Source organism: Otolemur garnettii, unplaced genomic scaffold, assembly GCF_000181295.1.
Source record: "Otolemur garnettii isolate 467f Iridium unplaced genomic scaffold, OtoGar3 scaffold00025, whole genome shotgun sequence".
NCBI classification, from domain to species: domain Eukaryota; kingdom Metazoa; phylum Chordata; class Mammalia; order Primates; family Galagidae; genus Otolemur; species Otolemur garnettii.
In genome coordinates this window covers 18,297,033-18,315,413 of record NW_003852420.1, presented here as the reverse complement: position 1 = coordinate 18,315,413, position 18,381 = coordinate 18,297,033, and the positions used below count along the sequence as shown (strand labels likewise).

The 18,381-nt window shown below is 48.0% G+C and overlaps 1 protein-coding gene across 6 annotated transcripts in view; it reads right to left on the bottom strand.

Annotated features, from left to right (window-relative positions):
• Positions 1–18,381, bottom strand: part of DLGAP4 (DLG associated protein 4) — an 88,583-nt gene that overhangs the window by 31,655 nt on the left and 38,547 nt on the right. The window lies entirely within an intron of this gene.

The window sequence follows — 18,381 nt, the reverse complement described above, 5'->3', positions numbered from 1 at the left end:
CCTAACTGGCTTTAGCTCTGGGCCTTAGCCATTTTCTCGGCAAGGATATCTAGGGCAGGAGATTAAGGGTCAGACACAGCAACCACCAAGACAGACACACACAGGCCCTGCCACCCTCATGCAAGGCGAAGTCCAGTGGAGAATGCCAGCATTAACCCTCCACCTCCATCACACACAAAGGTACTACCCAGCTGGGACATGGGCTAGATGGTGAGGGTCATGGTGCCACAAGGCTGTGACGGAGCCTGGCCTGTGCTGGGGGAGACAAGTAAGCCCTGCCTTAAAGGGGCTACCCATCATGGTGATAGAGATGGGCTGATGAAGCAAGGCCCAGTGTTACAGGACTGTGGACAAGGGACAGTAGAATCCATCCATCTGCCACTAGGAGATACCATTTCACAAATCTCCCAGAATGGTTAAAATAAAACATCATCAAAAGTTATCAAGAATGTAGAGAAAATGAATGATACAACTACCAGGGAAAACACATTGGAATTCTCTTATAAAACTAAGCATGCAATTACCATGCAAATTAGCAATAGCATAGCACTCTTGGGCTTTTATCCCACAGAAATGAAAACATGTTTACAGAAAGCTTCTACACAAATGTTCACTGCAGTTCTATTTCTAAAAGCCAAAATCTAGAAACAGCCTGGATCTGGAAACAATCACTGCCCTTCAGTGGGTAAGAGATTAAATGAACTGCAGCACACCCACCCCACAGAATACTACTCAGCAATGAAAGGATGAACTACTGATACAAGCAATGACTTAAGTGACTCCCAAGCAAATGACTCTGAGAAAAGCCATCCCAAAGTTATGTAAGTTATGTAGTGTATGATTCCATCTTCATAACATTCTTGAAATGACCTAATTGAGAATAGGACAGTGAAGCCAGTCCCAATTTACTCAAAATGTTTAAGGGGGCCAGGCCCAGCAGGCTCACGCTTATAATCCCAGCACTCTGGAAGTCTGAGACAGGAGAATCACTTGAGGCGAGCAGTTAGGGACCAGCCTTGGCAACATTGTCCAACCTCATTTCTATAAAAAATTTGAAAAATTAGCCAGGTGTGGTGGCATATGCCTGTAGTCCCAGCTACTTGGGACACTGAGGCAGAATTGCTTGAGCTCAGAAGCTAGAGGCTGCAGTGAGCTATGATCGCTGTTTGTACTCCACAGCCTGGTGACAGAGCAAGACCCTGTCTCTAAAAAAAAAAAAAAAAAAATGTTAAGAGGGAATATCTCCTTACAGTTATAACAGTATGGGCAAGCCAGAATTGAGCTGTAAGCCTAGCTGAGGCTGTGTGACACCAGTCAGTGTCCTTGTCCATATCTGTGAGATGGGGACAACCTTGGCTGTGAGGAGCGTGTGCAGTGTTCACCAGGATCTAATGCAGTTAGAGGCACCTCCCCTTCCCAATGGTAGATAATGAAGCTGCCAGAAGTCTGGACAGAGGACTGACCCTCCAGCCTCTCAGAGCTGCTGGGCCCAGAGTTCTACTAAAGCACACTCCGAGGCCCTGAGCCTGGCTGACGCGGCCTGTCACTAGAGGGAGAGTGAACCAGCCAGAACATGAGCCTAGGCCTGATGTGATAAGAGGAAAAGTGAGCTTATCTTAGACTGCTATGTCTCCTGGGGCACAGGTTACAGCCAGATAAATAGTGTGACTAACAGAGGATTTAGGGCTCAAAAGGTCTCCCTGGGGGGCAGGTACCCCTCAGTTCTGAATACAGCTCCGTGGGGTAGGGGGCTGGAACTTGACCTGGTAACCATATTTCAACACTGTTAATAGAGGAAATACAATCTAACCACTTACTCCTGCCTCTTCCAACATCCTGCTCTAGCTACTTTTTCCCTAGTGGCCTTTTCACATGCTGTTTGTTCTTTCTGCCTGGAAGCCTTCCTTCAGGTCCTCATGTTTCAAACATCACTTTCTCTTAGAGGCCTCCCTTGACTGCCTTCCTTGCTGCTTCTACCCAGGAATCTCCATCAGGATATCCACCACACCTGTCAGCATCTTACTGCAGGATTCACTTGCTGATGGCTGGGGCAGCTCAGGGAGCTTTGTCGGTCTTGGCATAGTGGTCATATCCCAGACCCAATAAGTGTTTGTTAAATGAGAAAGTAACTACAAAAAACCTCAGTTGCCAAAATCAAGATGATCTGGCCATAGCAAAGTCCCATCACTTTCATATCTAAGGTTTCGGCTCCCATTAGAATCCTTTCTGCCTAGACCCTGCTCACCCATCTTTGCAGCTTCATCTCCTGCCCCTCTCACCTTTCACAAAGCCTCTTCCAGCTTCAGAGAACCAAAAGCACTGGGCACCATCCCCCCACACATCCCCATGTCCATGCCACTCCATGTGCACCTGTTTCTCCCCATCCTCCAGGCTCCTTGACTCTGGCCAGCCCTCCAGTCCCAGTTTTTTGTTTTTTTTTTTTTTTTTGAGATGGAATCTCACTTTATTGCCCTTGGTAGAGTGCTGTGGCATCACAGCTCACAGCAACCCCAAACTCTTGGGCTTAAGTGATCCTCTTGCCTTAGCCTCCCACGTAGCTGGGCTATAGAAGCTTGCCACAACACTGGGCTATTTCTCTATTTTTAGAGATAGGGTCTTGCTCTAGCTCAGGCTGGTCTCAAACTTGTGAGCTCAGAGCAGTCTACCCACCTCGGCCTCCCAGAATGCTGGGATTACAGGTGGGAGCCACTGTGCCTGGCCAGTCCCAGTTCTTTCTGGCCTGGGCAGAGCCAGCCCTTTGTCTGTCTTTGTGCATCAGTTGGAGCACTCAGAGCTGTGGTTATGCCTCCCGATGGTCCCTGTGTTTGCGGCCCAGTGACCCCACCCACAGGGTGCATAACCATCATTTGCCAATCCTCCTTTGAGAAGGAGGCATGTACCCCACACAGACCCAAGATGCTGGAAGTGACCAGTCCTGCATCCTCTAGCATGTGACTGCTGACCTTCCCTGCCCACAGGAGACATTCTGTGTGCCCAAATTCATATGACATGTGAGTCAAACTCTGTCCATTCAGTCTGGAAAACTGGGTTTGCCTGAGAAGCTGAGGGCTAAGCACCCTACAGTGTAACTTTCCCTCTAGCTGGTCCTTGAGCACATTTTCAAAGCTTCGGAGTGAAGCACCCACTAAGTTGCAGCATCCTGAACCACTCATCCTGTCCCATGGTCTTTGTGCTTGCCTCCTACATGCCCACCTTGGCCATCCAGGTTCCTCATACAAAGGCTCAGACAGGCCAGCTGTGCAATGCAGCTGGTCCCTGGCCCCAGACATCTAGCCCAGCCTCCCTACCCCACAGCACACAAGTGTTTGCTTCTTAGGGGAAGCTCCCTTTGTCTCATTATCTCTGTCTTTTGCCCCAAGATTTTATCCGCCAAACTGTATTTATCAGGTCAGAATGAATTGGTTTCTGCATTTTTTTGTTTGTGACAGAGTCTCACTATGTTGCCCTCAGTAGAGTGCTGTGGCATCACAGCTCAAAGCAACCTCAAACTCTTGGGCTTAAGCAATTCTCTTGCCTCAGCTTCCCAAGTAGCTGGGACTACAGCTTCCCACCACAATGCCTGGCTATTTTTGGTTGTAGTTGGCCCAAGCTGGATTCAAACCCGCCAGCTCCAGTGTATGTGGCTGACACCCTAACCATTGAGCTATCGGCGTGGGGCCTGCATTTTGTCTTTTAATGGCCAAACAGAGCTTCAAATGCTCAGGAGTGGCCGTGACTCCATCTTCTGAGCTCCCCAAGAAGATAGTTCCTTACAACTGCCTTGTAAGCCAGCATGGCCCTCATGGCTGCTGGCTCCCAGGGGCCTGAGTTTGGCAGGGGATTAAAGGAGAAGAGGCCCAGACTCCCCAGAAAAATAGATGCCACAGAGTCATAGACAGTGTGGGGACCAGGGCAGCAGGCTTCACAGAGAAGGCAGTGGGGCCCAGCTCCAGGCTCCTCATGAGGGGGCAAGGCTGGCCTCAGACAGAGCCAGACTGAGAAAAGGACTTGTTAGAAGAGCTGAGGGCCCATGAGATCCCCTCCCTTCTCCCACCCAGTGAGTAACATGTCAACCCACACAGATAAATCCAGCAACTCATTTGTGTGCTATGGTGAAAACAAAGCCCAATAGCCTCAAATTCCTTCCTCCTCCTCCCCTCTGTTTCTTTCCCTCAAAACAGGAGCTGGGAGAGAATTCTAAGCAGCTGGGTCAGGATCAGGGACAGATTGCCCACTCAGAGCCACTTCGCTGCTAACAGCCCGTAAGACCCCCTCTTCCTGTTTCAGTCTGAGGCTCCCTCCCTCACTGTGCAATGTCATTAGGTAAATTTCCACCCAATGGGTACAAGGCACAGGTGTATGGCACACTCCTGGGTGAAGGACCCAACTATAACTTGGACTTTACTTATAAATGCAAACAATGTAACCTAATTGTATGTACCCTCATATCATTCTGAAGAAAATTAAAACCTTAAAAAAATTAGCAAGTCAAACTTTACTTTGAGACTCCAGCAAGAGGGATAGACTGTTAGCAACTCTCACGCCAACACCCTCCCAATTCCTGGGGATCCTCTGTTCCCCACAGCCAGGTTCCCCTTAACTACCTCTCCCACCCTTCCCTAAACCTAGAGTCAGGCTCCCTGAGACCACCACACCCATGACCCCTGGCCTTACAACTTCCTGTCCTGCTTTCCTGCTCTCCTTCTACCCCAGCCATTTGAGGAATCCAACCATGTCACTATTTTGTTCAAAACCTTTCAATGGTGCCAGGACCCCAGCCCCTCCCCAGTGGACTTGGAACAAGCCCCAGGGGGGTGGGGCATTAGGGCCTCCAGAATAGGGACCCCTTGGATCCCAACATGCAAAGGAGTCAAAGTTACAAAGGTGTCACACTAGTGAAGACAAAGCCATAAAGCTCAGAGCCCTGTCAAGAGGCCAGGCGGCAGTCCTGTTGGTAATTACACTCCCGCTAACAGCTGACCTGCCTGAGCACTCACTAGGGCTGGGCCTGGTCCTAGTTCTTTCCAGACTCTTACATGCGAACTACCTCCTCACTGAAATTCACTTCCAACTGCAAAATCAACATTCGAGGCTTTTGCGGTCACTTGTAGACGTGTCTGATGCACACATCTGCAGCTGGGGCTGCACAAGCTGACACTCCCTTATTCAGCTCTCATACTGTAAACAAGTGTCTTCTTCACTGCCCATTTTCCCATTTCTGCGCTTTTTTTGATGATTTCACTGTTTAGAATGGTCCTCCAAGCACAGTGCTGAAGGGCAGCCTAGTGCTTTGTGCAAGAAGCCTGCAGTGTGCCTGATGGAAAAAAACCTGTGTGTTAGACACGCTTCATTCAGGCATGACTCACAGGGCTGCTGGCCACGAGTTCAATGTTAATGAGTCAATAATATATTATTAAGTGAAGAATCCTAAACAGAAACACATATAAAACAAGGTTATGTATTGAGTGGTTAGTAGAAATGCAGTGACCAAAGGCTTTATAATGATGTCGTTTTTCCCATAAGAGCCATAGTCTAGTATTTGCCATGACTTTGTGAACTTAATGAGACTTGATTTCGGCTGACCAGATCCTCAAAACCAGTATGTTATCAGGTAGTTGTCACTGCTCCACTTTTTGGAGAGGTGGAATGTCTTGCCCTGACTCACTTCCCAGCTAAGGCAGCTTTGGGGCTGTGGCTTGAACCTAGGCTGCCTAAAGGCTGACCACTACTACCCCGTGGCCCTCCACTGCACTGCCTTGGGCATATCAATTGTTTCACCCATAAAATGGGGTGTGATACAAGTGCTCTGGGTAGGAGCAAGGAGATGACAGCCATGAGGTGCATTGTAATTGTGGGCCCATGCAATTCTGGTTACCATGGTTTTGGGAGGCAGGAGAGAGCAGTCTGGGGGCCTTTCTGGAAGTATTGGTTGACTGGGTTTGGATGGATGGCCAGAGCCACCAATGGCAAGGAGATTATAGGGTTTCCAGTGAAGGGATCCTCTGTGAGTAGGGAAACAGGGCAATTTGGCAAAATGGGATTCAGGTGCTTTAGATGGTGAAGGGAGGATAGGGACCAAGGCAAGGAGATTCGAGAGAGCGAGTGACTATTTCTCAAGACAGAGTTCTCAGCTTCCCAAGGCTGCCTGGACAGTGAGAACTGAGGCACCTTCTTTCTGCCCACAGTATCCTGCACAAAGTCCTTCCAGACTGACCTGAGGTTAGAGGATTTCACTGCACCCAGGCGCTGACAGCAGCTAAGAGGGCATATCATCCACTATCTCAAGAGACTAGTGTACTTGGCAGCTCTGCTGGGAAATGCCAAGGCCATCTCAAGCTGAGTGTCCAGAATGAATCTGAATCCTTTCCTTCTCCACAACAGTCTTGCTCTCTAAGTGGGGACCCTAAACACTCAGGGACACACTACCACTGCTCCCCCAGCTGCAAAGCATCACCCCTCTAGTACACAGACCAGCTTCTCTCCACCCCACAGGCCTGGTCCTTTTCCCTACTAGCCTCTCAGCTTTACCTGTGGCCCATCTCACCCACATTCACTTTCTAAATTCCTAAGTTTTTAAAAGTGCAAATGGGATTACTTCTTCCACCCCCTTTTTTTTTTTTGAGACGGAGCCTCAAGCTATCCCCCTGGGTAGAGTGCCATGGCATCATGCTCACAGCAACCTCCAACTCCTGGGCTCAAGCGAGTCTCCTGCCTCAGCTTCCCAAGTAGCTGGGACTACAGGTGCCCGCCACAACGCCTGGCCATTTTTTTTTTTTTGGTTGCAGCCATCATTGTTGTTTGGCGGGCCCGAGCTGGGGATTCGAACCTGCCACCTTAGGTGTATGTGGCTGGCGCCTTAGACTTCTTCCCCTTTCTAAAGCTTTTCTTTTCTTTTTGAGACATTCTCAAGCTATTGCTCTGGGTAGAGTGCCATGGCATCATAACTCCCAGCAACCCCCAACTCAGGGTCAAGTGATCCTCTTACCTCAGTTTTTCTATTTTCAGTAGCGACAGGGGTCTCGCTTCTGCTCAGGCTGGTCTCAAACTCATGAGCTCAAGCAATCCACCTGCCTCAGCCTTCCAGAGTTCTAAGATTACAGGCATGAGCCACTGCGCCCAGTCCCCCTTTCCAAAGCTTTTTCAAAGGCTGTCCACTCTGTGCAGAATCACATCCACATTGCTCACCTTGGCCTACAACAGAAACCGGCCCCTTCCCACCCTCAGTCCGTATACTCTCCTCATGCTCGTTACATAGGGCTACACATCCCCTCTGCTATTCTTCAGACACCCCAAGCATGCTCCCACCCAGGGCCTCTGATCCTGCTGTGCTCTAAAATGATCCCCACCCTCCTCTTTGTACGACTATTTCTTCTCATCCCATTTTCAGGTCTCAGCTCAAGTGGCACATCCTCAGTAAAGCCTTCCTGACCACCCCGTCTAAAGCTGTCATTCTCACAGGGTCCTGTGTGTTTCACTGAAGTTGAAGTTTCACTTGTTAGTTCACTTGTCTTTTGCCTCTCTTTCCTATCAGATAGGAAACCTGAGTACCTCAGATAGGTCCACGAGGGTGGGGACCTTAACTCATATATAATGATGCTCTCCCAGCACCATGCCCAATATACAGCTGGGCTCAGTAAATACATAATGAACGAACAAATCCCTATTGGACAACTGGGTAAACTGATGCACAGGGAAGAATAATTTACTCCTGTCTTTGATTTGGAATTTAATGCCCAAGGCCAGGGCTTTGACCTGCCTTCAGGTCAGCCCTCAACACACACACACACACCACAGAGGCACAATCTGGCGGCAGGTAGAGCCTTGAGCAACTCTGCTGGAAGTTGGGCAGTGGGCTGAAAGAACCCTAGGTCCTGGGTATCTGAAGGAGTTTGACAAATAATCTTTTCTCAAAAGTGGCAGAGAAAGAAAGTAAGTGGTACTTCCAGCAACCCTTTCTGGGCAAGATGTATCACACTGATTTAAAAGAACTATTACTGAGTGAGGCCCTGAGTCAGGTACTGCTTTATCCAGACACCTCTGGGAGGAGAGGTAATTATGACTGTTTTATAGATGAGAGAAGAGACTTTTTACCCTTACTAGTGGCACGTAGAAAGCTCTGTTCTGCAAGGCGAGGCTGCTAGGCTCTAAACTCAACACTGACTGTAGTGGGCTGCCACTTGTGTACCTTGTGTAGGTCCTAAGTCCTTTCTGGGCCTTAGTTTCCCCAGCTGTAAACTACGTGGGTTGGCCCCGAATAGGGGTTGCAAGTTCAGATGTCTACAGGGCACCTAACTTCTCTGGCCCAAAGCTGCCACGTAGACACCTGGACCCAACATTCTCAAAGATGCAGAATGTGCCAGAAATCTGGATTTTTAAAAGTGTATACAACCTCTGAATAACCTATTGCATATTTTTAAATGGTTAGAATTCCAATGTTCCCAGAATAAAGAAAAGGTAAATGATTTGATTACACAATGCATGAAAGTTTCAAAGTATCATATGTACATATACTATGTATCAAATAAAAAATCAATTATGCCAAAAAAAAAAAACCCTCCAAATTTTCAAATGGAGTTAATTCATAGTTTTAAGGTATACCACACAGATAGACATCTGGGACTAAGGTGGCCTGTGGCTCACAAGTCTATCACTGCTGCCATAGCTGCCCCCTCAGAACTCCATACTTCTTGTGGGGCTTTGGTCCCTTCCTGCTCCCCAGGAAGCCTGTCTATAAAAGCCTCCCATAGAAAGGCAAGAATCTCCTGGGAACCTTGAGATGGAGGCAGCCAGGAGGCACTTCTGGTGGTGTCTCAGTTCCAGCCGGGTGAAAACAGAGAAAGCCCCTTCTGTTGACAGACCAAGTTAGGTTTCAGGCTCTTGGCACCAGGACATAGGTGTCAGGAGAACCCCATCCAGAGTGCAGATGGCCATTCCACTCCATGGGCCTGGAGCAGCTGCCTGGGAGGACATGCGTGGTTGCCAGGGCAGCTTCCTCCCCACCTCCAGTTGCTCTCTGGAGAGCAGCTCACACCCCAGCTGAAGATCTGAGATCGGAGCGTCAGGGGGGTTTTCCTGATATACTTGGGCCAGCAGACAGTCAGGAGAAGTCAAGTAATGCCTTTCCAGGTGGTGGACAACTGGTTCTCAGTGGGTGGAAAAGCAGATTGCATTAGCTCTAGTGGGATGTCCAGCCTTTTTTCTTTTCTGCTGCACATTGGAAGAATTGTCTTAGGCCACACATTAACTACACAAACACTAACAACAGCTGATGAGCAAAAAGAAAAGGCCTGTGCATAATTTTTAGGATATCTGACACTACAGATTAGCAAAACAGTCCTCAAATAATCTACAGGTGGCTCCCAAGCTGGAGGCTGGACACCCCTGCTACGGCATTTCCTATCGACCAAGGATTGAACTGTCCAAGCAAGAAGAACTTTAATTTTATCAACTCACAGGTGGCACCTGTGGCTCAGTGGCACCTGCAGTTCAGCTGGCCCCATATGCTGAGGGTGGCGGGTTTGAACCTGGTCCCAGCCAACTAAAACAGCAATGAGAATTGCAACAAAAAATAGCCAGGCGATGTGGCAGGCACCTGTAGTCCTAGCTACCTGGGAAGCTGAGGCAAGAGCATTGCTTCAGCCCAAGAGTTGGAGGTTGCTGTGGCTATGATGCCACAGCACTCCACTGAGGGCGACAAAGTGAGACTGTCTCTCTCTCTCTTTTTTTGGTAGAGACAAAGTCTCACTTTGTCTCCCTCCGTAGAGTGCCGTGGTGTCACACAGCTCACAGCAACTTCCAGTTTTTGCGCTTAGTGATTCTCTTGCCTCAGCCACCCGAGTAGCTGGGACCACAGGTGCCTGCCATAGCACCCAGCTTTTTTTTTTGCTGGGGCGAGGTTTGAACCCACCACCCTCGGCATATGGAGCTAGCGCCCTATTCACTGAGCCACAGGTACTGCCCGAGACTCTATCTCTTAAAAAAAAAAAATTATATCAACTCACCAATCCTTAACCAGGCCCATCATTCTCATTTCAAACAGAAAAACAAAAAAGTAACCTTGAAGCTCAGAGAAGTGATTAGCCAAGGGTCTCACAGCCAAAGTGGAGAAGCAAGAGTCTGAGCCCAGGCTTTCTAAGCAGAGCCAGTGCTTTGAGCTCATATATGCTCACACCACCCAAGGCTGAGAGTCAGGTGCCACTTGCCACGTGGCTGAGATCTCGGCCAGGCCAGCTTCCCAGTCAGGGCCTAAATGGGCTCTTATACCTAGGGTCCTCGGACAGGGTTCAGCTATTTCCTGAGTGGGCTAGATGATAGCAGCTCTGGCTCTGCTGACCCTGAGTACAGAAGTCTGGTGTCCCCTGACCAAGATGCCAGCACATGGCTAAAAAGGTGCCCACAGTGTCTGGCACTACTGCCCACTGTCCTTCAGGTCTTCCTCTGTAGACACATGGTCCAGATGTTCCTGACTCTCTCTCCAGGAACAGTGAGAACCCCTGACACGGGTTTGCTAGCCACCTCCTCCTTCTGCAGTTTGGCTGAGTCTCACCACAGCCTGTAAAGCTAGGCCCAGAGAGATGAGGCCACTTGTGCCAGGTCACAAGCTGGTTGATGGGTGCAGGGATTGAAAAGATGTGGAACCTCTGAATTCCAGGGCTGAAGGGCCCTTGGAGATAGTACAGTATAACTCTAGTGATTTTTAAACCAGGTTCCAGGGAAGCTTCAGCAGACCTGGGGAAAGCTCTTTGGGTTCTCACCCCACTCCAGGTCCCTCAAAACAGCCCCATCTTCCTTTTTTCCTCCACATAGAATTTCCACATGAGCCCATGCAAGGGTGGGGAACCTGTGGCCTTCTGATTTCAAGACTTTTGTATTCAAGATTGTTCTTTTGTATCACTCCTGTAGTCCTAGCACTCTGGAAGGCCGAGGTAGGTGGACTGCTTAAGCTCAGGAATTCAAGACCAGCCTGAGCAAGAGTGAGACCCCATCTCTAAAAATAAAAATAGTTGGTGTTGTGAAGGGCATCTGTAGTCCCAGCTACTCTAAAGGCTGAGGCCAGAGGACTGCTTGAACCCAAGAGTTTGAGGTTGGGAGGTGCCTGTGGTTCAGGGGGTAGGGTGCTGGCCCCATATACTGAGGGTGGAGGGTTTAGGCCCAGCCAAACAGCAACAAAAAATGGCTGGGTGTTTTGGTGGGCACCTATAGTCCCAGCCACTCTGGAGGCTGAGGCAAGAGAATCACCTGGGCCCAGGAGTTGGAGGTTGCTGTGAGCTGTGACGTCACAGCTCTCTGTTGAGGGTAAAAAGTGAGAATCTGTCTCTTAAAAAATAAAAAAAAGTTTGAGGTTGCTGTGAGCTGTAACACCAGAGCACTCTACCAAGGGCGACAAAGTGAGACTATTTCCCCCCAAAAAAACCAAACAAACAAGATTATTCTTTTGTAAGTACCAAAAGAAGCAAGAAATTAAATCTTTCTCTGCTGCGCCCCTTTTAATGAAAGGATTTGTCCTGTAAAATTTGGATTTAGTCAAAAGGCTGCAGTCAAGAATCCAGAAGGCCATATGTGATCCAAAGGCTGCAAGTTCCTCACCCTTGCGTGACCTCTCATAGTACTCTGGAGAAACCAAGGATGACAGTGGCACTCTCTGAGAACCTAGCAGCAGAGCACGGACCCTGCCCTAAGGCTCTGAGTATAGAGATGTTCCTTGTCCCCCCAGATTCAGAAAGGAAGCTGCCTTCAGGTTTCCCAGACTGAGACTACCAGTTCCAGGCAGTCAGGGAGGCACTCACCTGTGGCTGGGCCCCACCTCTTCCAGCCCCTGACCAGGAATCCTAAAAGAGCATGTTCTTTCCCCCAAAGCACCACAACTACAACTCTATCCAGTAAGCACCCTGTCTGGCAACATTCACTCATGCCAGTGCGCTGGAATCTGCTGCGAACATCCTCTTATTTATCCTCCGAGAGCCCAACTGCATAGTCTGTTCTGCTACTAGCTCCACTCAGAGGTCTCTGACCCACACCCTGGTGCCTGATGCTGGCTCCTAAGCTGTACTTATTAACCTTTCTCAATCTTATGTTGGATCTCATCCGACATAATGATTTTCCTGTTCCGCTCCAGTGTCAGAAGATGTCTGACACATTTTGTGTGTGTGTGTGTTCTACACAAGCCCTCAACTTGTTCGAGAATTACATAAAATGAAAATACATATAATAGAAATGGTTATGGCTTCTGGGAAGGATTTTCCAAGTGATCTGAAAAAGAAGAAAACCTCAGGAATATGAATTATGTACCTATCAATGTGATAAGAAAATGATGTGTCTCTCTTTCTATGACAAGAGATTAGTGATGATGCTGAGTACATTCTTTGGCCCTCAAACACAGTTGATCACTGGTTATAGGAAGAAACAGTTTATTCAATTTGAAAAACCAAGAGTTATTTTAGAATACATAGTTTCTGGGAAGAGTGGACAGAGCTGATCAGCACTGTGGATGTTATAAATTTGCAACGAGGTCCTACAAATGAGAATTATTCTTCTGGCTGATGGAAGTTGCAGTTGTGAACACCTACATCCTTTACTCATTAGATAACAAGGAGAATAGAGAAAAAGTGCAGACACACCTTTCTTACAGGAGAAATCTCATCACTCAGCTCTGAGCAATGTGAGGAACAGAAATTCAAGAAAGAGGAGAAGACTATCACCTTCTGACACTGAAGAAAGGCTAAATGGGAAGAAGCATTTTATTTATTTATTTATTTAGAGACAAAGTCTCACAATGTTGCCCTTGGTAAAGTGCGGTGGTGTCACAGCTCACAGCAACCTCCAACTCTTGGGCGTAAGCAATTCTCTTGCCTCAGCCTCCCAAGTACCTGGGACTAAGGTGCCCGTCATAACACCCGGCTATTTTTTGTTGCATTGATTTAGCTGGCCCGGGCTGGATTTGAACCCACCAGCCTTGGTGTATGTGGCTGGCACCGTAACGACTGTGCGACAGGCACCAAGCTGGGAAGAAGCATCTTTATAATGCAAAATGAAAAAGATCAACAAAGGACTGCGTGGTTTGTAGCAGAAGAAATGAGAAAGGTAGAAGGAAAGAAACTATGTAAGAAGCCTGGACTTCATCCTGGAGATTGCTTCTAAAAGTTTCATACTCAAAAAAACCATAAGCAATAAACAAAAACACTTTAATTATTTTACGTAACCCGAAATAGATAATAAAATCATCAGGTGAGTTCATATTTATGTTTTTCTCTTTTAATACTGCAGGATAATTATAAGTAATCCACAAATCTCTTTCCCACCCAAAATAAGTAAGAGCTGGGGAGTATGTGGGTGGCAGAAAAAGTGGATTGGAAAAGGAAATCATGATTTTCTTGTATATCAAAGCTATAACTACTAGTAGAGGGTACTGGTGAGTAGGAGAAGACAGCTAGTTACAGAGCTGCCCCAGCTCTAGCCCAATGCAAAAACCTGACAAGTGAGGGAGTAGGGGTGGAGAATGCAAAATCTGACTTTTCAGATACTAGGGCTATCGTGTGAGCCTCCTTGCTACCTTTCTAAAGCCCTAAGGTCTTAAGAGCCCAGCCTGGGAAAGTACTACATGAAAAGAGCCTTGAAAAAAAAAAAATTACCCTCACTTCTGGAGAGCTGACCTCAAACCCTGATGATGGTCACAAAAGCCTGGCTTTCACACACTATCACAAGGCCCTGTGTCCAATATGCAAAGCTAGACGCTGCCAGGTCCTGTGCACCTCTACTGTTGGCCTCTTTCATTATTCTGAATGACCAAGTGCATCCCAGAATAGAAAGACGGTGTAAGAGACTCATTCACTGTGCCTGGAGTGGCAGGTGGTATATTGGGTGACAGAAGCAGAAGCCAAGAACTCCAGGCAGCCGAGACAAGGGATGAGACTAACCAGGCAGGCTGAATGGGGAAACCATGAGTTCACTTCAGGTCAGCACAGGCAACACTGCCTGTCTCTGCGCCAGGCAGGCTCTGGGGACAGAGACACAGGAAGGGAGAGGGCTCTCCCCTCAGAATTTGTACTCGTATTAAGATCCTAAATTTGGGATCCCAAGTAGGGCAATTACACAAGAGAAGGAGCACATGTGCAGAAATGTCTTCTAGTGACTGGCTGACCACAGACATGGTCTGAGGCTGCATGGGCAGAAGAAGGGCACAGGACTAGAAAGGGGCAATTCCCTCAAACTCCGGATAATACTGTGGGTATCACAGGTCAATCTGGGCAAGTGACATGCCAAACGAACCAGATGAGAAGAGGGCGATTCCCATTCCGGCAAGTGCGTATTTCCAGAGGGGAAGCCACGCATTGAGCTGAACACTAGAACCCCAGGATGAGTAGTCCTCTCCTCAGAAACCCAAGAAAGTGCAGCAATGACAACAAAATGCCTTCTCTACTGATGAGGCACTGTGTCAGCCATAGGGAGGTGCATGAGAAAGCCTGGAAGCCTGGAACTGACTGAACAGGACTGACTAGTGATGTCGGGTGTGCGACACACGTCAGAGGCGTGGCTACTGTCCTCGGATACCTCAAAGAGTGTCACAGATACATGTGGCCCTACAGCAGGGAGGGAAAGTAAGGACTATGAAGGGGAAGCAGAGATGGCCAAAGATGGAAGAAGGACCAAGGAGTTGGCCAGCCTGCCTAAACATAGGCAGGACGGATGCCAGGGGAACCCAAATGCCCGCAGGTGTGACCTTTGACTCTCTTTTCAGGCCTGGGATGCTGTTTCTTTGCCCTCTTACTTCACACCCAATTCTGGATGTGACATCAGACATCTTTGTGTGTACAGCATTCGTATTGCAACTTTTTATTCTTTGCTTCTGGAGTATTATCATCAACAAGCAAGAAAGGACAGAAGGAGATGTCCATATGGCCTAACCATGTAGGAAATGATGCAGACTAACACCAGGGCCTCAGCCAGCACAGTCAGGGCTTAAAAATGCCATATCCGGGAAGTCCAGCAGCACGAGAGCCCCTACCTGAGATGACAGATCCATCCTCAGAATATGAATCAGCTGATACTTGCTATCCTGCATTTCAAATACCTGCTTATGACAGAAACTGCCAGCAGGTCAGGAGTATAGTAAGTATGGTTCCAGCCCTCTCTCACTGTATGACTCAGGCTCTCTGGGCCTCAATTTCTCTCATCTATAAAATGAGAACACCCTGTCTACTATGGTAGGACTGCTGTGAGAGTCTCTTGAAAAGACAGGTGGGAAGGGACTTAATGACAGGTGAGGGACTGTCATTAAGAGAGCCTGTGGGGCCCACACAGCTGCTGCCCAATCTCAGGCCTTCCAGGGACTCTGTGGACCACAGGATGAGGATTTCTGGCCTGGGGGAGAAGGGAGGGATCTTATTTTTTCCAAGGGCCAAGTTCAGGGAAGGTCAATGTCCTGCCTATACACTCTCATAGCCATCCAATCTCTCCACACCATGCTGTGCCAGTATTTTCCCAATATTTTAGTGTCATGATCACCAGCCTCCCTGCTTTGCCAAGCACCCCTCTAATTTCTTGCCACCACCCTCTACAAGCCAACACACCATGCTCTCAGCTTCCAGGCCTCTGCACCGGCTACTCCCTGCTTGGATCCTGCTTTTTCAATAATCCTACCCCCTCCTTTAGGGCTCAGTTCTCGCATCACTCTTCAAAAAGCTTCCCAGATAGTTTCCCCAGACTCCTGTCCTGGCTCTTTCACTGGGTCAGTATCCAGGCTTAGACATAACCCAGCACACTGTTTTTACAAGGCTGTTTACTTTGCTGCTTTTCTCTTTATCCCCTGAGCCTCCCAAAGGCAGAGACCATGTGGTTCACATCTCTCTAACCCCATCACAGACCCAGAAGAGGTGCCCATGCAAATGCCTGCTGACACTTAGGAGGTAGGACCCCATCTCTGACTTTGCTTGGAAGACCTTGAAGTCAGACCAAGAAGAGCTGAGTGTGTAAGAGACAACTTAGCAAGCACAAGACGGCGAAAGCAAGTCTTGACTACATGCTCGCCCCATCCCCCCAGCCTTCCACACGCCTCACTCCTCAATTTTCCTCTCAGCCACCTCTGAGAATACAACATGTGACATTTGGGAGAATATCCTTGAAACACCCAACATTTGGAAGGTTGCCCACCACTCCATCCTGTCCACAGACTCTTGCCCCCACAATGGCGCAGTGTTAGCCACACTCTAAGAAATTAGATATTAGTGGATCCAATTAGATATTAGTGGATCCAATTAGAAATTGGATATTAGTGGCTAATAACCATAGTTCCCATCTGCTCAGGAATTGGTGGCTATTGCAGTAAGCCAGTCACTGTCTGAGGTCCTTATACCTCTATCTTATACTTGATCCCCTCAAAGGGATATTTTCACCATCTCCCCTTTGCCAAGAAAAATGTAGGCTCAGAAAGGTTGTCACACAGTGAGACAGTCACATTCTGCCTGTTAGGAAAGCGCAAATCTTACAGGGTTCAGTCTCCAGCACCCAACCTCCACAGCATCCAGTCTCATAAGTAAAGTAAATCGCAAGTAAAATCCCAAGCTTGCTTCAGTAAGACACACATATTCCTACAAAGTCTAGAAGCCTCTGCAGAAAGACAAGCTTGCCCTGCCTCTCCGGCTGGCACCATGTGACTATGGTGTACATTCATAACACCCTCAGCCCACGCCAGTACCCCCAGGAGCACCTGAAGAAAGCAGACTTTACCTTGATAACTTCTACCCCCCTGGGAGCTGCTCAGCCCCGGTGTTTTTGAAAACATACTCCCCCAAGCTGTCCTTTTTCTGCTCTCACAAAGAGACCTGTGACATCACTTGCCCCTCACAGTCTGCCCTTCCCAGGACTGTGGCCCATCTGTAAAAGCAGGAACTTTGGGCGGCACCTATGGCTCAAAGGGGTAGGGCACTGGCCCCATATGCCAGAGGTGGTGGGTTCAAACCCAGCCCTGGCCAAAAACTGCAAAAAAAAAAAAAAAAAAAGCAGGAACTTTACTAGGTTGGGGATGACACAGCTTCCATGGGACACACTGCTTCTGGTTGACTGGCATCACTTGGCTGTGTTGAAGAGGCTCCTGGCTGTGTCCAGGCTCAATGGGAGTGCTATGATGGACACTGTCTGCCATGGGGCTGGGATGAGGAGTAACTGCCAAGCATGCTCAAGATGGTGACTCCAAATACTTTAGTATTCTATTCTTATGACAAAGAATTGCCATCCTTGACTCTCCACCAATACTTTTACCACCCTCATCTTCCCTTGCAGGCCCATCAACAGTGGGACTTCTTGAACAATGTCTTAAACCCAGTAAGATGGAAAACGAACCATCTGTTTCACAGTCCACTGTCCTTCTAAATAGAGACTGACAGTGAAACTTGAAATAGCTGCAACTTGTAGAGTGGGGGTAGCTGGGTTTCAGTACGTTTTGTCAGGTATGTGCTGTATGACCTTGGGCAAGTCACTTTACTTCTGAGTTCCACTGCTTTTTCTATCAAATGGGGATCAAAGCCCTGTTTTACTTGCATTTAAACACACTGAATACTGCAGTAGGACTCTCAAGGCTGCAAAAGGATGTCCACCATCTGTTTCAACAATTCTGGGACATACGCATGTTGGGAAGTATTGTCCCATGTCCCAGAAGAAGCTGAGGCTGAGGGAGGTGGAGGGATAAGGCCCAAATCCTGCAGCAAGTAGCTGATAACAAGGAATTATAGCCAGGTCCCATGATTACCTCTACTGTCCTCCTCGTCCCATTATCCTGCCTGTGGCCAGGCTCCTCACAGCCACCACAGGCTTTGGAACCCAGGCTGCCTCTGTGGAACAAGCCTTCCCAGGAGATGACTGGTCTTTTAACAATTCTGCTGGAACACAGCCACAAAGAAGCTCAGATGGCAGTGTGCATTAACTTGGAGAATTAATCACCAACATAAGAGTTAATTATTTAGAGACACTGCTCCTCCTCCATCACTTTTCAAATATACCTCCTTAAAATGGGCTAGTGAATGAGGGACCTAGAGTAGTCAAACTCACAGAGACACCAAGGTGCCAGGGGCTAAGGGGAGGAAGAAATGGGGGGTAACTGTCTGATGGGCAGAGTTTCAGTTTGGAAAGATGAAAAGAGCTCTGGAGATGGATGGTGGCAGTGGCTGCACAACAGGAATATAATTTGATGCCATATAACTGCACATTTATGAATGGTTAAGAGAGGCAATTTTATGTGTATTTTACCACAGTTAAAAAAAATGGCCTTAGAGAACAGTCTACTGAGGGATTCTCTACCATGGGCCCCAGCAGTTAAATTGCATTGATTTTTCTCACCCCAAATCCAAAAGTCACAAAATAAAAACTACTTTAGGCACAAATTTTATTTCT